Raw genomic sequence first — 25,141 nt, forward strand, 5'->3', positions numbered from 1 at the left:
ACAATGCAGAAAGCCAATAAGGTAATCAACAAAATAGTTGATTATTCACTCCATTTCACTCATCAAAGCCCTAGGAATGACCTAGTATATAAAAGTTCATGTGATAGTCAATTTGAAAAAGTCAATTTAGAACTCTCATTGAAACTTTCACAAAGTGTTTTATTTTTGAAGAGACCCCTGAATTCAATGGTCACTATTAAATCGCACATGCTAAGAAAATACATTGTCAATATTGTCCTATGACTAATGGTACAGTTTTCCTTTTCCCAGAGGTATATTGAAATAAGTAGATGGCACCCCGCTGGCATGGAATAGCATGACAGAGGAGCAATGTGTGATACCCACTCCAAGCAGGGGCAGCGTTTGCACTGGTTACACATAGGAGTTAGACTTCCTGGTTTTTAACACCAACTCAGCCTCATACTTACAAGTTAAAAAATCTCTGTAAAATAGCTTTCTCCATTGCAAAGCAGTCCCTAAGCCAGAAGGCTAAATGAAATCATGTACATGCGCTTCTAGACCTCAGTAAATGTTAGCTATTATTATTATGTCACCTTAAAATATTTAGAGATGTAGATAAGCTGACACATGTTTTAAGTTATTTGCCTCACGTTCAATAACATTGTAAGTAAAATGAACCCTACGTTTCAAGGTAGGTGTCAGACACATCTTGAGTTTTTTTTATTCTGCAGAAATAACGATTGTTTTTATTGTCATTTGAGTTAGTTACGAAAATGTCAAGCAAAGCAAATGATCACAAGTGTCTTTCCAAATATGATGTCAATCAAGTTAGTACAACTGCATCTTAGTGCTGAGCTTATATAAACTGCAGCTCTAGCACATTGTTTGCAAAAATTATAATCATACAGTCACAAACAACTATCACACGCTAGTCCAGTTCAAATCAAGATATAAAAGCTTCCAAACTTGACTTTAATTTTGGGTTGACTTTTAGCCTCACTAACAATGGATTGGAAACAACAAAAAGAATATACAGACTCTGTGCTTGCTGGCTTATCTAATGAACATTCCAGGTTGAATAGTTGAATAACTATTAAAGAGAGATAATATTGTGATTAAATTTGGGACTTGATTTTACACTCTGAAGCACTTACGGAAATAATTTTCCCATTGTGGGCATAATTAACCATTTTCCGGTAATTTCGGTCGCCCTCTTTATATGTGAAAGAGGCAAGTGGCCAAATCTCAGCCCAATTAGTAAAAGGTGGGAGGGAGCCGGAGGAAGAAAAAAAAGGCTTTGTGCTTAATGGAGATCTAATGTGGAAAGTGTCCCCTGCTCAGAGCTAGAAACAAAAGTCATCTTTCCAGCTCTGTGGACTCAGAGCGCGACACCTATTTCCTCTCCATCAAGTCAGGAGTCAAGTTCTCTGTGAAATCAGGTTTTCTCTCACAGACAACAAAATCAGAAGAGACATCATTCTGCTGGAACTTTACCTTACACAACCTGGTGGGAGCCCATCATCGAAGTTACGGCATTTTCGTTATTTGGAGCTTTCCATCTTTCTCAAAAATGTTACGCAGCACCTCCCGCACACTCAGCATTTGGGAAGCGTGGGACCTCGCAATGCAGCTGACAAAGTGCAACTCATCTCCCCCGCAAAATGAACCTCTCTTTCCAACAGAGTCTGTTCCCTCTGGTGCAAGTGAGGCTGCCCTGGGCACTGAGGTCGGAGGGGAGGGAATCTGGTCAGACAAGCACAGTCCTCTCATGGGGGCTGGTGCTGGCATGGACACGGGGCCCAGGCTCCAGCCTCAGGATACTCCCTGGGCATTGCTGTTGGGCCATTCTCTCAGGGGAAACGTTCTCTTGCTGCAGGGCAAGTAGGGCCTGAGGGTCCGGCCACCCCTGATCCTCTCTGCCACACGGAGGACACCTTTTCTCTTAAAATATTATTTTCAATCGATGTCAGAGAGGAAGGGAGGAGAGAGAGAGAAACATCCATGAGGAGAGGGAATCACGGATCGGCTGCCTCCTGCACGCCCCACACTGGGGATCCAGCCCACAACCCGGGCCTGTGTCCTGGCGGGGAATCAAACCGTGACCTCCTGGTTCATAGGTTGATGCTCAACCACTGAGCCACGCCAGCTGGGCAGGAGGACACCTATTTTTTTATGAAAAAATATGCTTTATTGATTTTTTACAGAGAGGAAGGGAGAGGGATAGAGAGTTAGAAACATCGATGAGAGAGAAACATCGATCAGCTGCTTCTTGCACACCTCCTACTGGGGATGTGCCCGCAGCCAAGGTACATGCCCTTAGCAGGAATCGAACCTGGGACCTTTCAGTCTGCAGGCCAAGGCTCTATCCACTGAGCCAAACCTGTTAGGGCGAGGACACCTATTTTTAAAGAAATGAAGCCAAGCAGAGGCCACCAGCTCAGAGCCGGGGATTGGCGTATGTAAGGGAAGGTTTTTTCTGAGGAGAACACCCAGTTTTTTCTCTCCCTTTTTGTCAGCAGGCAAATAGCGTTCACATTGTAAAACAAAACAGATTGACCCACCACTTGCTCGCTTACAGAGCATCCCGTGGATGCAAACTCTGAGAGGGTCCTCGATGGGAGGCATTACCTCCTCGTCAGTAACAATGAAGAGTAAATGAATTCTGTTTTGCACGTCTGGGACAGTTTTGATTTGTAAGGAAGAGTATGTTTTCATTGACATTTTACTTCACAACCCACTTTTTAATTCATACTGAAAAGTATTACATTTCCTTTGAGAAATAAATTTTAGTTTATAAAAAAACAAACATTATGTATAGTTGAGGCCAAAGATATGGTGACATAGAAAATGTCCCTCAGGTTTAAATAGGTTCTCTTTCTTTTCCTGACAGGGTTTTTTTTTTTTTTTTTTTTTTTTTTCATCTTTACAGTCTTTCATTTTATTTTATTTTTTATAGAAGTGGAAAATTGACAATTTATATTCAAAAAGTAAATATTTTCATTCTATTTGTGACATATGGCAATTGTGTTATTATAAACAATAACAACAAGAAACAAGAGGGGAATATTATCAAGAATGTGAAGAGAAGTTATTGAGCTTTAGTTTATTTCTGAAAATGTACCAGGGTTAACAATCCTACATCCCAACTCTTTCCCTTGTGTGGAGTTATTACTAGATAAAGGGAAATGAAGGGAGGATGGAGAGGAGAAAGCGATGAAGGAGGGAAGGAAGGAAGGAAGGAAGGAAGGAAGGAAGGAAAATCCGATGCATGTGTCTCAGGTAAATGCCACACTTCATATAAAATTAACTCTATTTTCCATTATTTTTAAGAGAAGTAAACAGAGTATTAATGGTACTGAAATGTGTTTCTTTACAGGGCTTCTATGTTTACAGCCTTAAGTAGGATTCCATCTTAGTATTTCAATAGATTTATGATTGACTCACTGAAGCATATTTATTTAAAACCAAACACATCCCCAAAGCTACGTTAAGTACCTGGACCCGGAAAGGCAGGCTTTCCGCTGTCGGAGTGGGAGCCCAGGGGTATATGATGGACATGCAGGGGGTCAGGACCCAGGCTCAGTGTCCCATCCTCCAGGTAGAACGACGAGCCTGCAAGCTGCCCTCCTCTGTCCCCTCCAAACCTGGCTTATTTCTCCTTAGTTCCTCCCAGGACCCGTCTGGATTGTGGCTTAGAAATAGACTTTCCCGTGCAGAGCGCCTGTCCTGGGCGCTGGGACCCGCGGCTGCAGGGCCGCCCGCCCGGGGAGGTGGCCGCCCCGCCAGCAGCCTCGCGGAGAGCTATTATCAACGCGATGTATGTTTTTTCCTGTTTCACAAACATGTCCCCAGAGGGCTTCTAAAATAGCTCTCTTTCCTGCGAAACCGTGGGCCCAGCACTTTTGCTGCCCAGCCCCCACGGGCCAGGAAGTGATGGAGGAGGAGAGGCGCCCAGCGGTGCCTGGTGCAGGGCCTGCTCCCCAGGGATCTCTAGCCCGGCCTCTCCTGCCTCGGGCACCCGCCCTGGCAATGCCAGGCCCCAGGGATATCTGAGCACCCGCTTCCCCAACCCCCTATGGGCACCCTGACCTGCCACAGGCCTGGGATGAGGCGCATTCGTGTGGAAGTGGCCGCGGCACCGTCTCCAAACCACCGTTATCAGAGCTCCTAAGTAATTCCTTAGGTTGTAAAATTGCACATTTCGCTTTAGCTCTTGCTGTTTTATAAAGATTATTTGCAAGAAAGCGTGCTTTAAAAAGGGGGAATACATTCTGTAATGAGGGAAGATGCACAGAGCATTCAGTTAAGATTTTTCTGTTACGTATTTTATGAAGGAAATCTTCGGAAGACTCTGCCCCATGTGATAGATGATACCAGTTGCTTTAAAAAGGAAGAAAGAAAGAAAGAGAAAGAGAAAGAAAGAAAAAAAAAGAAAGGAAGAAAGAAGAAAGAAAGAAAGAAAGAAAGAAAGAAAGAAAGAAAGAAAGAAAGAAGGGAAGAAAGAAAGGAAGAAAAGGGAGAAAAAAGAAGAAGACGTATTGGGGAACCTAACATTGTTTGCTTGTTGGTACCTTTGATCTTGGAAACCAAGCTTTGCTTGTAATGCTGTGGTTGGTACTTAAAACAGAGGTTAATGAGTATATGGAAAAAGGAGGGATTTGCAGGTGTGTGTGTGTGTGTGTGTGTGTGTACATGCATGTACATGCGTGCACATGGGCACGTGTGCTTATATGTGTGAGCGAGAGACCAATGGAAGACAGAAGGGCAGGTTTCCCCAATTTATTTCCTATTCAGGGAAGGACTATTGGCGTCAACATCATTAAACATCAGATGTAAGAAGAGCCGAGTTTTGGGAAAAATAGAATGACTTGGCCACAGTGCTTCTGAGGGATCCGATTCCTGCCTCTTCAGGACCTGTTTGGGGTCCTCCCATCCTCAGGCGACCTTCTCTGAGCTCCTTAAGCCTCAGTCTCCCCTGCATGTTAGGCCTACACCCCAGAGAGGCTGAAGTCATCGGACTTGTTGGGTCTCTGCTCTACCTTCCGCACTGGATGCGGGTGCCATGGGGGGTGGGCAGTGGGGGGCGCTGCCTGGTGTGTCCGAAAGTTTTTAATACATTAAGGGAATGACTATCCATTACGAAATATGCGGCCAGGTCATAAAAATTGACATCGTTTTAATGATTTACAAAGACTAGTCACAGTGAAGTTAGGGTGTACGTAGGAGGAGTGAAAGACGAGGTAAAAGGGTCCGTCTTGTATTTGTAAACTAAAGAAAAGCACTTAAACGCATCACAAAGTGTTTCCTGGTGTGATAGGCAGTTAGACAGGCGCGGGCAGAGCGAGGACGAAGGGCAGGTGCAGGAGGTCCCCACGTGGAAGCGCCCAGGCCTGGAAGGGGCAGAGCTGGGAAAGCCAGGACCTCGCCACAGGGTGGCCTTCCTCCCTGAGCACATCGCTGCCATGCGGTTTGGGCCCCTGCCCTTTCCTCCCTGGAGATAACATCGAGGCCTCGGCTGCACTTCAGCTCCAGGCCCAGAAAAGCAGCAAAACCAGCCAGGTGACCCGAGGCTGCCTCAGGACCAGCTGCCCTGATGAGTGACCCCCTGCCCTGGCGCCGACCAATCAGTGGGGACCACGCCCCTGACAGAGCACCCCTGTAGACTATCCCTCATACTGAGACCCTCCCCTGAGGGCTCCCCAAGATTCCCACCTGAGAGAGAGAAATTCGCTCAGCATGAAGGACCAGTGAGGGCTCTCCCCCAGGGAAGCAGGGACACACCATTCCCTCCCCCAATCCCTTCCCTCTGAGGGGCCCCAGGAGACCTGCAACCAGGGGAGCAATGGGCAGCGGCAGCTCGTCCCAGGCTCCCCCCTGAGCCTGCCTCCAAGGCCCCCTTTTCCCTGACTCCCCGGGAGCCAGAGCAGCTCAGCCCGCTCTCCTGCTGCTCCTCTGTCCTTCCTGGTCTCACTGTCCTGAGTGTGTTTGCTGCGGCCAATACATTCTCGCTCAATTTCCTACATGTTATCTCTTGACTGAAACCTTTCCTTCCAGAAGATAAGATCCCAGGTCTCGTCGTCTCCCCGGTAACACTAATACTTTTGCGGAAAACGTTTAAAAGATTGGTAGGTGATACTATGGCAACTAAAATGGGCAAGTTGTGAACATTTTCAAATGAGCTAAGTTCTTCTACAGTGCGTAGTCAGCATTTTATTGTTGCCTGCTCATGTTAGAGATCTGTGCTAACCTTGACTTTTATGTTCTAAGAGAAAAAAATCCAAATTTAAAAATAAAATACGGAGACGTCTTTGGGCATAAAGCGAGGACTGCGGCCCAGGGAGACAGCTGTGTACCGTTTGACATGAAAGCTTTCTTTAGCAGTCAGCATGTCTGTAGCTAAAAGGTGGCCTTTTAAAAATGCCAGTGTCATGAGGTTGAAGATGAGTAACTCCAGGATTTTAATTGAACCGAACCTGGGACCACAGGACCCTCTGCCCGGACCCGCAGCCCGGATCCAGGCATCGCGCGCACCCTCTGTACGTTTCCTGATAGTCCCGCCTCCAGGCTGTCCTGGTGCCCTCCCTCAGCACGTTTTATAGAATCCGAGCAAAACCACTGAACTTTCGTGGTCTCGTTTTTCATTTTAGTCTCTCTTCCTCCATGTTCTACACAGCGTATAATTCAAACATTTCCCGGGAATATAGAATTTGCTTTTCCCCAAAAATTAAGTGGTGATTACATTTTGAAGAGGGCACAAGTGAAGTAGCTCAGAGCACACGAAATGGTCGCGATCACTCGGGTGAAATGTCCCGAGTCTTTTCTTTTCCCTCCTTTTCTCCACCCTCAGCTTTCTCCCAGGCCTTATTCATCCTGTGACTGGCGTGTGGGCACCTGCGATTTATGTAAACCTGTGATTTATGTCTCAGCAAATATTTTAAAAGCCAGAGGAAAACCTAGCATAGCTGCGTGCACATTGTATCGTGGGAGAGCCGAGAAATGTTCTTTTTCCTGGGGTTAGTCACTGGTTGAGTCTGGTTTAGACTGATACTGTCTATGCATCTATGTAAGTTAGGCAATTGCTTTTTCCCTCTTATCGGGATATCCATATAAAGTGGGAATGATTATATCATACTAGGGCTGATGTAGCACAGGACAAACCAGTAGGTAGGGGGCTCAGAGCATTTCCCGGCCCATTGTAAGCACTGGAGCGCCAGGTATGAGGACGATGCACGGTTCTCGTGGCGGAAGATCACTAACTGTCACCCAGCAGGAGGAATGGAAAGCCCATCAGGTGGGACATCAGACAGCAAATGTTTTATTTAGGTGAACATTTAACTTGTGGAGGAGCGGCCTCTATTTTACCAGGTTTTATTAGGGTGTGAGCATGGGAAAGCCGTGGAACTGCAGTTGCCAAAAAGAGCCAATTTGCATTTTTGTGCAAGGAAGTTTTTGAAATCTTCAAGGCTAGTCAGCAATGACTCATCCTTAAATAGAAAAGTAACTGGAAATAATAACGTCCTAAGCGGATAACCACATTTTAACCCCCTGCTCACATAGCACCGTGGGCAGCGGCCTGTCCCCATGGACTCATGTACAATCCACTCTGCATTAAGAGAGGTCATGATGGTCAGGGGCCAACCCTGTGAGAGACTGAGCACACAAAGAGTAAATTACCCCCAAACTCAACGTACTATGTGTCCTGGCTAAAAAGGGCATCCGACTGGCAGCCTGTGCACTCCATGCCCTCTGCTACCTGTGCACTCCATGCCCTCTGCTACCTGTGCACTCCATGCCCTCTGCTACCTGTGTGCCAGCGACCCATGGCATGCCCAGGTGAGGACAGACCCAGGGAAACACCGGCACTTAAGACAGGTTTTCCAGGGACTGGGGACGTACCAGCTCCCGTCGAGCTGGACTCAGAATCCAGTGCCCACCCAGTAGGCAGAGAGTCCACACACTTCCATCAATAGATGCAAAACTCAAATGCATAAAGTAGCTCAGTCGTCCAACAAAAAGTTTGTGTGTCATGTAATCATGGTATCGAGAAATTCCAAAGTTCAACTGGGAACAAACAAACAAATGGACCCTAGAATCCAAACTAATTTTGTTAATTAAATTTAGTAGATATAACAGTTTGCCCAAGTTTTAAATCAATGCTAGAAATGATGACCTACTTCATGAAAAGCGTCCGTCAGTTCTGGGGGAAAACTTATACCTGAGATTCAATTTTAGTTGGATTAAGATTTAAATGCGAAAATGGACCTATTAAATTATTAGAAAGTGACAAGTTAATATTTTTACTATCTTGGAGCCAGAAAGACTTTGCAGTGAGGTTATTAAACTTCAGTGATACCTTGAAATCCTTCTATTGTCAGAATCCAATTTAGCCAGAAAGATTGTCCTATTTATTTTCCCCGCCTCTTACCCATTTGCCAAGCCCCAGGGCCTATGGGAAAATTGTGTAAACAAAGCCGTGCGGACACACGCCAAGCCAAGCCAGAGGAACTGAGGCACTGCAAACCTCACTTGCCGCTACGAGGAACTCCAGGGGAGGTGCATTTCTGGCTCCCGTCTTCACGGAGAGCCGTGGCCATGAGAGGTGCGGAGCCCGAGAGCTTGAAGGGGCCGGGGGCGCCTCACAGGCCCAGCGGCTCACCTCGCAGACCTACAGGCAGAGTCAGGGGCGGGCGGTGGTTGCCCCACGTCCACACAGGCTGAGAGGGGAGAGGAGCTGAGACGGGGAGTCCCCTTCCCTCGGCCTCAGACCTGTGCCCCTTTCACTAAGTTAAAATTAAACCACAGGCGAGTCAAACTACTGTGATGGCGGACGCAGCCCCGGCCCAGCCGTGGGTCTGTCTCCCCAGATAACTTCTCAGCCTCTTTCTTGCTGGGACTGGTCGCGCACATGTCCGCCTTACAGCTGGCTTCTTAGAAATACAGTTTTTAAATCACAAAATGGGCAATTGACATCTCACCAAAAATAGATATGTTATTGATTTTACATATTTTAAGAACTATATATTAATTTTTCATATTTTAAGCAGTACGTCTTACCATTACCCTGACAGTCAGAGGTCAATCTAAGACAAAGACGCAGTTTAAAGTTGGATCTTTTCTTTTTAAGCCACTTCCCATGTATCTCCTTCACACTAGTCACTACATACCAGCATTTGTGACTTGGAAAGACGCTTTACAAGTACTGTGTGGTCCTCGGAGTGTCCCCACGCGATGGCAGGGCAGGCAGTGAGGCTGGGGCAGGGAGGCTGGGGCAGGGAGTGAGGCCAGGGCAGGGAGGCTGGGGCAGGGAGTGAGGCCAGGGCAGGGAGGCTGGGGCAGGGAGTGAGGCCAGGCCCTGGCTCTGCCCTCTTTAGGGAGAGGGAGCCTGACATGGGGCTGGGCTGGCGGGGCACACAGGAGAGCCAGCTGTCAGAGGGGAGTGCCTGGAGGGTCACAGGGCTGCAATGGGCAGAGGAAGCTGCCACAGGAGAGGACAGGACAAGGATGCCGACGGGAGGACTCGAGGGCGGACAGTCAGGACCGAGGCTCTGTGTTCGGTCCGACGGAATGACTGGGGGGATTTAAAAATCAGAAAGGACGTCACTCGGCTTCGCATGTAAGATGAACTAGTTTAGCGCCTTTGATTCTCATTAATGCTGTTATAGCGTATGTGGGGGATGCATGATGGTATTGCTAATACTCAGGCGTCTGAAAATAACAGGACAGGAAGCCGCTTGACTTCTGTAGGAAAGGGAGCCACGAGGCACCATAATAATGGAACAGATAATGCTTAGCTGGCGTGGAGCTGCAGCACCAGTGAGACATAAATGAGAGTCGCCCCCCGCTGCGCCGGGCATCCCTTTGGAGGCACCACTGCCCCTGGCGCTGGTAGTGAAGGCCCGGGATGAAACGCAGGCCGCTGCGCTGGGAGCGCTCACATAGTCCCTAGAGCAGCGGTTCTCAACCTCCCTGACGCCGCGGCCCTTTCATACGGTTCCTCATGTTGTGGTGACCCCCAATTTCATTGTTACACATTGAACATAATGAAAGCACAGTGATTAATCACAAAAACAATATGTAATTATATATGTGTTTCCCAATGGTCTTAGGCGACCCCTGTGAAAGGGTCGTTCGACCCCCAAAGGGGTGCGACCCACAGGTTGAGAACCGCTGCCCTAGAGCCACTTATGTCTTCAAAGGCGCTCACCCCCTTCCTGCTCCCTTATTGTGACGCCCGCTAGTATTCGATAATGGGAAAGTTCGCAGCCAGTTATGGAAATATAACAGTGACTGTGCGGGTCAGAAAACCAAGAACTCTTCGGAAGCAAGGAATTTAGCCTTATTAGTTTATAAATTAAACATAATTCGGTTTCTACAGATGTATAGAAGCATACACATATGGTTATAGTTATAAAATTAGCCACAGGCATTATATATGTGTGTATATACATATCTCTGTGATATTTATGGCTAATATTGCCAAATTCCTAATATTACTAAGTCTGATAGGACCTATTAAAGTTAATGAAACCCTCCTAGTCCTCTGGCCCACGGAGCCAGCACAGGAGGTTTAACGCAGCCCCAAGGTCCCAGGGAAGTGACTGGGAGTTTGAGAGAGGTCCGTACGGCCTTCTTTATGAGTATTTGTTTTATTGACTTTCAAACTTCTGACAAATAACTTTAGTCAGAAGTTATTTGAGGCTGTTATATGGAATTCTGTGAACTCGTTCTCACTGTGGTTAACCTGTTCGTATTGTCCTCGACTCCACCAGGAATCCAACGTGTCACTCTCATCAGGTCATGGATATTTTCTGTACCATATGCGCTACCTGAGAGCAGGGCCAGCCAAGGATTTGACAGGTGGCAGCACGCGTGGTGGGTGTGTCACCATAGGGCCTGGGGTGACAAGGGAACATGCCTGTAAACCTGGTTAGAATGGGGTCAGTGCGGAGCGGGACGTTACAGGACTTACTGTGATATATTCGTGTGGCGTTTCTGTTAAAATCATAGGCATGTGTGTCCTCACTGAAGCATTTTGATGGGACGTGGGGAGGAGATGGGGCAGGCACGCTTAGGCTGCCACCCTGCTAACCTGCGGGCAGACAAGACTTTGTTCTTGGAACCGTATTCCCTGAGAATGAGGACGGTGAGGGGCTCGGCCATGGGAGACGATCCTTGTTGCTCAGGTCTCAGCACTAGGAGGGGCGGGTGCCATGAAGTGTTCAGGGGAAAGGCTGTCCTGGGAGGAAGGGTGACGGTCCAGTGACCCGAAGAAGGAAACGGCGTGATGGGGGGAATTCGTGAGGGCGGAGGGTGAAGACCTGGTTAAAGAGGCCACCCCGTGTCAGTGATGAGACTACACTTTCCTTAAACACCGTGTCATTAACACGCGAGATCCGTCCACAGCTCACAAAGGCTTCAAGATTATAAATGTGTTTCCTAGGCATCTTTTCAGGCGCAAATGGATGGTGAAAAGGTGCTGCAGGTGTAATCTACTTCACCTCGCTTTGCATTTGCACAGTGTTGGGGCCTGTAGAGCTTCAAACATGACAAATCGTCACCTGTAAATCATCTGTCTTCGCTAGCTTATGTTGGGATTTGAGGTGCTTTCATTGAACTTGCCCTCTTGACTTATCACTTGCTGCTACTTCTACCAATCTCTGGGCTATCGCCAAGCATTTCTGTGAGGTCAGTAGCGATCTTGAAGTGAAAACCCATCGCATTAAGAATGCTGATATGGCCCTGGCCGGTTTGGCTCAGTGGATAGAGCGTTGGCCTGCGGACTGATGGGTCCCGAGTTCGATTCCGGTCAAGGGCATGTACCTGGGTTGTGGGCTCATCCCCAGTAGGGGGTGTGCAGGAGGCAGCTGATCGATGTTTCTCTCTCATCGATGTTTCTAACGCTCTATCCCTCTTCCTTCCTCTCTGTAAAAAAATCAATAAAATATTTTAAAAAAAAGAATGCTGATATGAAAAGCAATCTCCGCAATCAAATATTTTGGAGATAATTAAAATATTTCAATTACTTTGTAAATTTTTACAACTTCTCGCATTTTAATCATTTATTATATATTATTACAAACGCTCTAGTATATGTTACAGTTGGGATCAGAATCTGGTCACAGTAAAGAGATGTGCATTTTTACATCAACAAACACTCTGCACTCTATTTAGGACCTGGATGTTCTGCGAGCTAAATAAACTCTCTTGTCAGTCTCCGGCTTTAGGTTCAAAGCTGGAATTCACTTTGTGTGTTTTCCCAACTTGCTGGGAAATGCCACTCGGACTAGAAATAACCTGACATGTCACTGGTTTATTTTTCTGCATAGCTCTAGGGATTTCATTCGCCATCGTGGCTGAAAATGCTACGAAATGATCTTTCTCCCTTTTCGGTGATTCCGAGTAAGGAGGAAACGCATGCCCGTGGTTCCCTCTGGCTGCCAGGAGACGTGTTGGTGAGTTCCCTGTGGTCCCTGAAACGTGTTGCCCATATTAATAAAAGACTGAATGTGTCATCACGGTCTTGCTCCCACTTTCCTCAGAAAAAGGTCAGTCTCCATGGCACCAGAACACAGGCCAACCCCCAGGAAGAGAGGGACGAAGCGAACACTGTGAAGTCTTAATGAGAATGACATAGAGACCGAGGACAAGCTGCAACACAGACAGATTTTTTGTCAGTAGCAGCATTGGTGGAAGTGATTCCACAATGAAATCAGAATCAACCCAAACATAAAAACGCAGAGAAGAAAGACAGCCAATAGGGGTACAGCGAAGCCTTCTTGCTGCTGCCATGGTGAAGCACAACAATGAGTGAAACTGAAAAGTGCAAACTCAGGCGATGCAGGAAGAGGACATCAGAGCAGTGAAGAACCGTGTTGCTCAAACTCAGCTAATGGGGGTGAGGACGGCCCGGTGGCTTCCAAAAGAGGGAGCGTCTGTGCAAGACAAAGCCCGATGCCTTCCATGACGTTCCATGTGTAAGGAACCCTTCTTACCGTGGTAGGAAGGCAACAGCTCTTCCCAGAGATTTTTAAGCTGAATAAATGGTTTTAAATGTTCAAAAGATTATAAAAACACGCACAACACATGCCATTGTACATGTGTCCAAACTCACAGGACATATAACACCAAGAGAGAACCCTCGGGTAAACTACAGTTAGGCGGTCATGCTGTGTCAGTGTAGGTCCATGTACCACCCTGAGGGGGATGCTGATACTGAGGGAGGCTGTGCAGGCGGGGCGGGGAACATGGGAAATCTCTGTCCTTGTCTTCAATTCCGCTGTGAAACTAACTGTTCTATTATTTTTATTTATTTATTTATCCTCACCCAAGGTTATTTTTTCCATTGATTTTCAGGGAGAGTGGAAGAGAGAGGGAAAAACAGAGAGAAACATCCATGTGAGAGAAACACATGGATTGGTTGCCTCCTGCCCAGGCTGGGGAGGAGCCTGCAACTAAAGTATATGCCCTTGACTGGAATCGAACCCAGGACCCGTTGGTCTGCAGACCGAGGCTCCATCCACTGAGCCAAACCTGCTAGGGCAGTACTTAATCATTCTAAAAAGTAGTCTATAAAAAAAATGAAAGGAATTATTCATTTTCTTCCTCTGAGTTTTCGAAGGGGATTTTGATGGGTAGTTGATGGATTTTTGAATAAGAGGAAATGGAAAGTTAGGGATATGATTCCAGGCATTATTACTCTGTGTCCTTGTTCATGATGAGAAATGCTATTCAGACCATCCCTGTTCTAAAAGCAATAAAACCCGTTCTCCCCATCCCCGGGATGACCTCACCAACAGGACATGGTTAGTTCTTCTCTTAAATAGTTATAAGCAAAAATGTGGCTTAACCATAGTTACACAAACTCACTGCTACCCAATTAGAAACAAATGTTTCAGAGAAAGGTCTTAATTCATTTTACATATAAATTTGCTGCGATTCATAATCAGGGCAATGCAAATTCAAACCACAGTGAGATACAACATGCACCCACCAGACTGGAAAACATTTTAGAAGTTTAACAATAATTCAAACTATTGGAAAGGATGTTGTGCAATGGGAACCTCATATCTGTGGCTGGGAGGACAGACTGGGCTGCGCACTTGGAATGTCTTGGACCCTGAAATCCCTCTGGCAAGTATGTTCCTCAAAGACACCCTGACACTGGAGATTCTGCTTACATAGTTCCGCTGTGTCAGAGCGACATGGTGGGAGCAACCCCAGTGCTGCCTCAGCATCTCTCAGCAGGAGACAGGATACACGCCCTGGGCTACATCCCACCATGGTACTCTGCAATCCCACGTCCAGGAATAGATCCGAGAATCCACAGACCCCATCAGAAAGGACATATGCACCCCTATGTTCATAGCAGTGCAATTTACAATAGCTAAGACCTGGAAACAGCCCAAGTGCCCATCAGCAGACGAATGGATTAAAAACGGTGGTACATCTACACCATGGAAGGAACTCTTACCATTTGCAACAGCATGGAGGGACCTGGAGAGCATTATGCTAAGCAAAATAAATCAGTCAGAGAAAGATAAATATCACATGATCTCACTCATGTGTGGGATATCATGAACAACATAAACTGATGAACAAAACAGAGCCAGAGACATGGAGACATTGATCAAACCATCAAACCTCAGAGGGAAGGCAGGGGAGGGTGGAGGAGCGGAGAGATCAACCAAAGAACTCATGTGCGTGTGTGCATGGCCCATGGACACAGATGGAGGGTGGCGAGGGCTTGGGGGGGAGTGGGGTTGGAGAGGGCTTGGGGGGAAAGGGAACTTAAATAATACTTTCAACAATAAAGATTTATTTAAAAAAACAACAGTGCAAACAAACAGCCACAGCCCCACACGTTAACAAGGGCCCTCCAAGCAGAGGGCTGAATGAGAGAGGCGAGTCTCTGAAGAGCGTTCAGAATGATCCCACTTCCTCAGCCGTAAACGTAAAAACAGCAAAACCAAATTGCTTAGAGCGCATCCATGTGCGGTAAAGCCTTAAGGGAAAGCAGGGCTGTAGCGCAAGTTTAGGATGAGAGTTTATCTCTGGGAGGTCCCCGTGGCAACCAGGGAGGGGCCTGGTGGACCCGGTGGTCCTGGGACAAGGCAATCATGGACGGAAGTTGTATATTCATACGCAACCTCTCTGTATGGGATTAAAACCTTCTACAGTTCTTGTAGAGCAGTATGAAGAGTATGATTCCTTCCTCTGAAATGATCTATTTGTGTGGATTTATGGATCAAAATATCAAAGTGCAGAGTGCTTGGGGCAGGTCAGCGTGGTTGGGTGGGGGTGGAGCTGCCTGACTCAGCACCAATCCGGTTGGAAAGTTTCCTTCCTCTTGTCAGAATGTTGCCAACATCAGACCTCTCTCAGGGTCTCACAGTGAGGCCGGCAGGTGTGGCTCAGTGGTTGAGCATCAACCTACAGGCCAGGAAGTCAGGGTTTGATTCCTGATCAGGGCACATGCCCAGATTGGGGGCTCAATTCCCAGTGTGGGGCATGCAGGAGGCAGCTGATAATGATTCTCTCTCATCATTGATGTTTCTATCTCTCTCTCCCTCTCCCTTTCTCTCTGAAATCAATAAAAATACATTTTAAAAACAATTTCACAGTTAAATCACAGTCATAGGGACAATACAGACCCTTAAATTTTGTCAATATGATTCACGTGTGTGAATTCTATTGGGCTTTAGGTTGCTTTCCTATTTATACAGGGGAAATTGTGGAACACTAATGACGAACACCAGGAAACAAGATGTGTGTGTGTGGGAGTGTGTGTGTGCATGAGTGTGTGTGAGTGTGTGTGAGTGAGTGTGTGTATGAGTGTGTGTGAGCGTGTGTGTGTGAGTGTGTGAGTGTGAGTGTGAGTGTGTGAGTGTGAGTGTGTGAGTGTGTGTGTGAGTGTGAGTGTGTGTGGGTATGTGTGTGTGTGTGTGTGTGTGTGTGTGTGTGTGTGTGAGTGTGTGTGGGTATGTGTGTGTGTGTGTGTGAGTGTGAGTGTGAGTGTGTGAGTGTGTGTGTGAGTGTGAGTGTGTGTGGGTATGTGTGTGTGTGTGTGTGTGAACGTGTGTGTGTGTGTGTGAGTGTGAGTGTGTGTGGGTATGTGTGTGTGTGTGTGTGTTTGTGTGTGTGTGTTCCAATGAAAGAGGAAAGAGCCGGTCAGGTTGTATTCTGTATTTTGAGCAAGGCCCTAAGACAAGTCAGGATGATCCAGACATGGAATGGTGCTCCCAAATCATAAAACTAAGGATTGTCAAAGCCAGAATTAGTGGAGGAGGTGATGCAGGTCTTGCTATGTATGTGCAGTTCGGTGTGGAGGTGTGTGTACTATTACAGTATTTAAGCATGTGCATTGTTCACTCTTTTATTTTGTTATAAATTTGAATCTCATCATGTTATTATGTTTTATTCTGACAATACCCAGAGTTCAGTAAAGAGATAGCCTTTCAGGGCTCTGGCCCGTTTGGCTCAGTGGGTAGAGCCTGGGGACTGGAGGGTCCTGGGTTCGATTCTGGTCAAGGACAGACCCAAGTTGCAGGCTCCTCCCCAACCCAGGCCCTGGTCGGGGTGTGTGCCGGAGGCAACCAATCGATGTGTTTATCTTAAAATCTATGTTTCTCTCCGTCTTCCTCTCTCTCTTGCCCTCTCCCCAAAAATCAATGGGAAAATATCCTTGGGTGAGGATTTTAAAAAAAGGAAAAGAGAGCTAGCCTTTGGGGGACCCCGGGGATCATGAGAGCACCGCCCCCTCTGACGCTGAGCTCCCTGATGGCTCCGTGGGTCTGAAATGAGCAAAGGGGCTGCGTTTTACCAAACAGCCCTGCTCCTCTAAGTGCGTGTGACCATGCGGCCCCGTGTCTGGCAGTCCCTGAGAGACTGTCCTAGACGCAGACTTGCCAGCAGACCCAGACTCGGAACTCTCCCCCCGCAGCCCGCAGCCCTCAGCCCGACGGGTCCCAGCCTGAGAGCGAGGCCAGCGCAGGCCGTGGGTCTGCTTCCCGCGCTCCACACACTCCTCACCTCTTATCGGCAGGAATGAGCCAGGCCTAGCACTCAGCCCCCGCCCCAAACACAAGGGCAGATGAAGCCTGTCCGCTCCCTGTCCCTTCCACTCTGAAATCCATACAAATATATTTAGAAAATATATCAAACAGATGTGTAATTTTTTTGCGATTAAACAGGATTTGTACTCTGCCATACTGCTTTCTTATAAGGTTTATTTTCTCCCTCTCAATGTCCCTGCTAAGTTCCTTCCCCTCTTTCTCTAGACGCATTAGTGCCATTTCCGGAAGGGCCGTGAGTGATGGAGTGGCGTTAGCTGGGAGGCGGCCGCTGGCAGGTCTGCTGGTTTCAACACAGCACCCGCCAGCTGCAGCCCCGGGGCGGCCTTTGGGGAAATGCCTCAGGATTCCGTGTGCGCACACGGCTCGGCCTCCGCATGCACCCTCCTTGGGAAGGTCGCCCTTGGAATGCGCTGACACCTGAACACGGACCCATTACCCAGGCATCTTTGCTCATCCGTTTTCCTTTACAAAAGAACGGGGGAGGGACACCTATTCGGTTGGCCTAAGAATAATGACGTGGTCACTGGTTCCTGAATATTTTCTCGTTGGCGAAGTTAGTGAGTCTAGTAGCCCCAGTGTCGGCTGGGCGCTGCCTAGAAAATCCCAATGTAACAAGATACCTTCATTCACTGAATCATTTTTGAAATTTGCATTGAATGTATTGGGGTGACATTGGTTAATTAAATTATGTAGGTTTCAGGGGTACAATCTATGACACAACATCTGTATATTGCACCGTATGCTCACCGCCCAAGTCAGGTCTCCTTCCATCACCATTCAACCCCCTTCGGCCTCCACTGTCTCCCCCTCCCCCTTTCCCACTGGTCAGCACCACACTTGCCTGTGCCTATGAGTTTTTGTGTGTGTTTTGCTTAAGCCCCTCACCTTTTCTTCACCTAGACCCCCAAATTCCCTCTCCTCTCATAGCTGTCAGTCTGCTCTGTATCTAGGAGTCTGTTTGTTTTGGTCATTGGATTCCACATCTAAGTGGAAGCATATGCTATTGGTCTTTCTCTGGCTGGCTTAGCACAGTACCCTCTGGGGCCGCCCATGCTGTCCGAAAGGGTGAGATTTCCTTCTTGTCACAGCTAAGTAGTATTCCACGTGGGACTGTACCCCGGCCTTCCCACCCACTCCTCTACGGACAGGCACTTGGGCTGCCCCCAGATCTTAGCGACGGTCAATAACGCGGCAGTGAACACAGGGCTGCATACATTCTTCGAATCCAGTGGTTCTCAACCTTCCCAATGCCGCGACCCTTTAATACAGTTCCTCATGTTGTGGTGACCCCCAACCATAAAATTATTTTCGTTGCTACTTCATAACTGTAATGTTGCTACTGTTATGAATCATAATGTAAATATCTGATATGCAGGATGTATTTAGGTGACCCCTGTGAAAGGGTCGTTCGACCCCCAAAGGCAGGGGTCCTCAAACTACGGCCCGCGGGCCACATGCAAATACAAGTATTGTATTTGTTCCAGTTTTGTTTTTTTACTTCAAAATAAGATATGTGCAGTGTGCATAGGAATTTGTTCATAGTTTTTTTTTTGGAACTATAGTCCGGCCCTTCCGCGGTCTGGGGGACAGTGAACAGGCCCCCTGTTTAAAAAGTTTGAGGACCCCTGCCCAAAGGGGTCACGACTCACAGGTTGAGAACCGCTGTATAGTGTTTGGGTTTCTACGGATCAATCCCAGACGTGGAATCACTGAATGCTAAGCCCCTCCCACGTGCAGACATTTATCTGGGCGCTTAGACTTGCACGTGTAGAGCTCACAGGTTAGTAGTACGAGCAGAAAGGGAACAATCACACAGAAAACATGTCAGTTATAGTAGGTGGTTGGTTGCAAGGTGGATGGGTCATAAAGAAAAGCTGGGACAGAACAAAAGAGCTGAGCATGAGCAAGCCGGCTGTGAAGGCCGGGGCAGGGCTCTGACAGTGATTGGGACGAGCACAGGGGAAGTTTAGATCTTATATGTGCAGGGGCCCCGGGGGAGGGGCAGGGAGTGAGGGACCAGCACAAGGACGCCCGGAGCAGGGCCCCACGGCTAATTCTAATCCTGCTCTGGAGGCTGGGCCGCCCTCCTTCAGATGTGGCCGGTTGGCACCAGAAGTCCTAGCGACAGAGAAACGCCTGGAGGGGAGGGCTCAGCGAAAGCAGAGACACTGACATCTGGGGTTCAGGAACTCTGGGCCCCAAGGCAAAGGGGAGCCGGTTTTCTCCCCGAGGCTAGAAGGCTGGCTGTGTAATGAATAGTGAAGACAAGAAGGCACGATACACTTAGAAAGCCCCGCAGTTAATTTAGCCAAATAAACATCCCCGCATCTTACATCAATAACGTAATACGATGCTCGATGATGGTTGTTATGACAGTTTAATTCCAAAGAATCGTCCACATTGGAGTGGATGCGCTGCGCTCTCTCTCCAGATAGAGAAGCGGAGAACTTGCACCGACGGAGTGTCCCCCCCAGCCTGTAACGTGCTGCACTCAGGTCTGGGGGAAACACACACCGGGGAGGTAGGACAATCCCTGAAGTCTAAACAGCCTTGAGTGTTAGGGGCCGAGCACTGTCCGAGTGTAACAACCTGACTCACTTCAAGCACCTGCTCCTTCCAGACCTCCCTCTCGGTGAGCCTTAAGGAGCCTCTGAGCGCCCGTGGCCTGGGCCCATCTCTGAGTGGAGAGACACCAGACGCAGCCCACGCGGTCGTTTGCTTCAGGGACTGCGACGCTACACGTGGCGAACACGCCCTTCGTGGTGCGTGTGGTACAGAACAGAGACCTCCAAGCGCTGAGGCCTTGACGCGCAGACTCTGCGTACCTTGCAGCGGTGACGGGCGAGGGCTCGTGAACAAACTTGGCCTCAGAGTCCATCTGAGAGGCTGCACGATCAATGGATTTCTGAGGGATGTCTGAATGATACAAACGCTCAGATATGAACTCTGCTAAGTTTGATATGTTTATTTTCGAGAAAGTAGACTGGAATCTCATGAAATAGGCACACATATTAGTTTTATGATCAAAAGACTGGGTAAGTCTTGTTAAATAATTTTTGAGCTGATAGCTTGGAGCACAGAACAGGAAATCCTTTCGGAAAACGTACAATTAAGGAAGCTAACTATTGTGAAGAATTCGGTTGAAAATGTGAATGATGCGTGGGAGCATCCCTTCCCGGCTCTCGTGCCCGTCGGCCTGTTCTAGAATCCAGATGGTCTTCATGCTTGCTCACACCTCATTGAAGACCTTTCTGTTCTAATTAACGAAACCAACCCCCCTTCAAAGCTTTATTCGTAAGGATATCACTTTACCAACCACATATTTTGTCCCAAAAATTGAGCAATTTCTGATACACAGCATGGCATGAGCTTCTGATTTAGGTACAAGGAAATCTTTCTGTTAAATTATGAAAGGTCAAAGTTATATTAGAAACAATTAAAAGAAGGCATTTCAGAGTATTTTAACCAAAGCAAATACAATTGTGAGCTTCAATGAATCTATAAAATTGTTCTTTGTTTTTTTTTTTAAATGTTTTATCTGTAATTCAAGATTTCCAAATATAATGAAGATTTAGAAGCAATAGCCAACTTATCAGGCGTTACCATTTTAGAAAAAACGGGAGTGAAGGCGTTCATTCAGTCCTGATCTGTGACAAGAGGCAGAGGTGGCAGCCAGCAGCGTGGAGTAGGAGTCTATGCTGTAAGGGGCGCTGTCTTGACGGAGGTGGAGCTGATGTTGCCCAGAGCAGGGGTCCTGTCCTGCTCACCCCCCGTGCTCTGCGGGGCCTGGGGCTCCACGGGTGCTCGCTAAGCTGAGGGTCATGCTGTTCAACCTGGCACGCACCCCCCCCCCCCAAGATCATGGTGTAGTCATGTGAGCGAAAACACAACTGCTCTCTCACAGGATTCAATCCTGGTGAGAACAGAACACTCCCCACATGCTGCAGTGAGAGCAGGTCTTAATGTGGTGAGAGGAAGAGCCATTCTGGAAGGTCTCACACTTGTCACAGTGAAGAGGATGTGCCACTTGGGACAACCTGAGACCGGGAGCAGCTCCTGCGCTGTGGCTGGGGGGGGAGGCGGGGGGGTGGAGGGCTGGCAGGTGTGGGGGAGGGGACTTAGTAGGAGAGGGTGCAAAAGGGAGACAAAAATGACCCGCTGCAGAGCCTACCCAAGGGCAGTGATGCCTGGAGCTCTGTGGGGTTGCCCATAGGTTGATGACAGTAATGCTACAGGCACTTGTTTCTGATGGCCAAGTATCTGAGTTTACAGTTTACCTCGTCCTAAAAGAATCACAGTCATGAGAACTAATGAGCGCAGTTTATACGTGTGAGTCTAAGAACTCTTCATGGACCCATCAAAAGGGAAGAGCCCATGAAAGTCATGCAAATATATGCAAAAGGCGAGTCCTTCTGAATGCAAAATAGTTTTCATTTTTCTGGAGAAAGAGTTTATAGTTTCCTTTTAAAAGTTTTTTTAATTGATTTCAGAGAGGACAGGAGAGGGAGAGAGAGGTAGAAACATCAATGATGAGAGAGAATCACCAAGAGAGAGAATCGGCTGCCACCTGCACACCCCACATTGGAGATCAAGCCTGAAACCTGGGCATGTACCCTGAAGGGGATCTGAACCGGGACCTCCTGGTTCATAAGTCGATGCTCAACCACTGAGCCACACCAACCGGGCAAGAGTTTATAGTTTGCATTATATTCATAGTGTGGATCATAATTCATAAGAAGTCAAAACAAAATTTTAGAATCCTATATAATAAAAGGGTAATATGCAAATTGACCAGACGGGGGAATGACCAGTCGCTATGATGTGCACTGACCACCAGAGGGCAGATGCTCAATGCAGGAACTGTTCCCTGGTGGTCAGTGTGCTCCCACAGGGGGAGCACTGCTCAGCCACAAGCCAGGCTGATGGCTGGTGAACGCAGCGGCAGTGGCGGGAGCCTCTCCTGCCTCCGCAGCAGCGCTAAAGATGTCCAACTGCTGACTTAAGCCAGCAATTGGACATCCCCCGAGGGCTCCTGGACTGCTAAAGGGCACAGGCCAAGCTGAGGGGACCCTGGAGGCAACCCCCCCACCCCCGAGTGCATGAATGTCATGCACTGGGTCTCTAGTCAATTATATTAAACCAAAACCTAAATGGGTGTTGACAATCCTGTTGCACATATTTTTGAAATATACTTAAGAAAATGTATGTGTCTACCATTTGGCAGTAGTGAGAAGTCCTTGTGAAAAAGACATTTTTGTACAAATAAAATAGGCATCAAATGTTTGGAGCCCTGCAAATAGAGTTTAATTTGATCATTCTTAATGTTCTTTTAATTTTGAGCTTCTACATTTGTTATGGTAGTTACAACTGAAAAATTATGGAGAGATATCTTAATGTATCTGAAATGTATGCTAGTCCACAAAACCCATATAAATAACATATACACACTTACTTTTATTGTCTTACGTTACAAAAACTTGACCACATTTGGTGGATCATTATCCTCACTCGAGTTTGTGTAACATCAGCAATAAGAGGTCTGAGATAGACACTATATGCAGTAGCATGACAAAATAGTTAGGGTTTAGTCACAGTAGACACAGCCAACATCAGAGCTTGGTCAAGGATAATTGTTTGACATTGGGCACACCGTGCGTGTCTCTGAGCTTCATGTGTAAAAGAATGAAGAATAAAGAATTTCGGTTTGATGCATCTTTTTCAATTGTTAGGATGAAGAGACTTTTAAGTGCTCAAGTTTTAAAGAAATCGTGATTGACGACCTCATTGTTACTAGGTTCTAGAATATATGACATGATAGCAAAAGCGCGATCAATCAAAACGCTCGTTACAAACACACTGTTCCCTCCCGGCCTTCGGAAGAGCTTGTATCTGGCAGCTGCTGGTGCATAGGAACAAGTTACAGCTCCAGCCCTGTCCACACGAGATGGATGAGGGGCACTAGAAGGTGCTGAGCACTACTCCGCGCCAAGTGCTGAGCACTTCCCATGTATTGTTGCGTGTGCTCCTTAGAAAGATTCGGGTTTTCAGTGCCGTGTTCTGGGTGGGAAAGGGGAACGAGTCAGGGGTGCGTGTGGTCCTGTAGATGACCTGAATCCGACGCCCCTTACATCATACTTCTGCACTAGCGCTTACGTTTCAACTGTGGGTCTTTCTTTCTTTCTTTCTTTCTTTCTTTCTTTCTTTCTTTCTTTCTTCTTTCTTTCTTCTTTCTTTCTTTCTTTCTTCCTTTCTTTCCCATTGATGAGAAAGAAGCGGGAAACAAAAACATAAGAATAATTTCCTGCAGAGTGATGGCGGACGAGCCAGGAAAGCCAGCGTGATTTACTTGGCCATTGTTTTGGACAATGGGGCGTTCTACACTCAACCGAAGGCTCTGGGAGCAGCACATTCCCACTGCGGGTGGTAGCCGCCCCATGGGAAGAGGAAGCCAGCGTGGCCAGGAGTGAGCTCTGGAGCCCAGGCCGGGAGGCAGGTCCTGGCTCTGCCGGGGCTGTGTGACCTGGGGCCGTCGCCCAGGGTCCCTGCGCCTCAGAGCTCGGGGCTGGGACTGGGGCTTCGTATCTGCAAACAGAGCTAAGGACGGCTCTGGGGCTTGGGGGGATTAAGTGATGAGAGCTGAGGAGTTAATAATGCACGCGGCACAGGGAAGCCCCTCAAAATGAAGTCATGTCACCATCACAAGCCACCTTGAGGAAAGGTGCTCTTGTCCTGGCCGGCTGTTCAGTGGTTAGAGCGTCAGCCTGTAGACCGAAGGGTTGAGGGTTTGATTCCTGATCAAGGTCACGCACCTGGTACCTGGGTTGCAGGTTCCCCAGCTCAGGTTGAGGTGCGTGTGGGAGGCAGCCAGTCGATGTGTCTCTCTCACATCAATGTATCCCCCCCCCCCACACACACACACTCCTTCCCTCCCGCTCTCTCTCTAGAAACCAATGGGAAAACGATCCTCGGTGAGGATTAAAAAGAAAGAAAGAGGAAAAAGAAGAGCAAGCGTGGAAAGGCCCCCCGACCGACGAAGGGGGAGACGGCTGCCCAAGGAAGGGGTCCTTCACCTGATCATGCCCAGGCCCGGGGGAGCAGAGATGAATACAGATACAGGGTGTCCCCCCAAATGTGGAGGGCAGTTTTCTGATGGCACAATCGATGCTGCTTTCTTTTCAGATTTAACCCACTGGAACTGATAAGTATTCGGAGTGTGTCTACATTATCGTGGGACACCCGATATTTACCCAGATCCACCTGACAAGGCCCAAGCCATCACAGTTAGTTAACGGGGAGCTTAAAGGAATCGTGTTTCACACGTTTAAAAGGCAGCAGCGTCCGGACCACATACCCTGTGAGCGCGAAGGTGAGCTCCGTTCCAGGCTTCACTTCAAACAGCTCTGCCTGTTTCCATAGCCCAGATGCCTAGGTTTTCCTTTTCGCCTTCGAACCAAGTATATTGGCTTCTTTTTAAAGATTTACACCCAAAACTTCTCATTGAAAGTACATTTTTCAAGGAGACAGATGCAGATTGACTCAGACAACATTTACAAGTATTACTTCGGTATGCGGTTTCCATGATCTGAGTCAAAACTAATCTCTTCATTTGCCTCCCATTTGAAACTAACTACAGAATTACTCTCCCCCCCCACCCCCCCCCCAGGCACAAATCACAGTTTTGTATCGGCGACATTCTTTCCCCAGTTTGAATCCTCCTCGCCTCCTGTCCTGACGTCGCGTCTTTTTCTCCAGCGCTTAACCAAGTCCCAGTTTTCCCTGCATGTGTTCGGGGAAGGGTGGCCCGGGGATGCTTATGTGCAAATAGCCGCGTACGATTGATCGCAGGTGAATGAAGGGACGTTCTGTCTGTAAAAAGTGTGAACTCAGGGCATGGCCGGGAGACACGCGCCTCTGGGTGTGGATCCATAGGCTAAGCCGTGTGCCCGGGAGTGTGCTCGCCGTCTCCCACGTGCCCGACCCGGGGCCAGGGCTGCTCTATCAGCCACGTGGCTGCCGCCTAACAGAGTCGCTGCTGCTTCACGCACCACGGACGTGCTCAGAGCTTTGGCTGCACAAGAAACACAGTGGAGCTCAGAGCAACCTACACC

The 25,141-nt window shown here is 47.9% G+C and overlaps 1 protein-coding gene across 1 annotated transcript in view; it reads right to left on the reverse strand.

Annotated features, from left to right (window-relative positions):
- CALCRL (calcitonin receptor like receptor) overlaps positions 1–25,141 on the reverse strand; it is a 73,423-nt gene that overhangs the window by 43,118 nt on the left and 5,164 nt on the right. The gene's annotated exons all lie outside the window — the stretch shown is intronic.

This window comes from Myotis myotis, unplaced genomic scaffold, assembly GCF_014108235.1.
Source record: "Myotis myotis isolate mMyoMyo1 unplaced genomic scaffold, mMyoMyo1.p scaffold_m19_p_8, whole genome shotgun sequence".
Lineage (NCBI taxonomy): Eukaryota > Metazoa > Chordata > Mammalia > Chiroptera > Vespertilionidae > Myotis > Myotis myotis.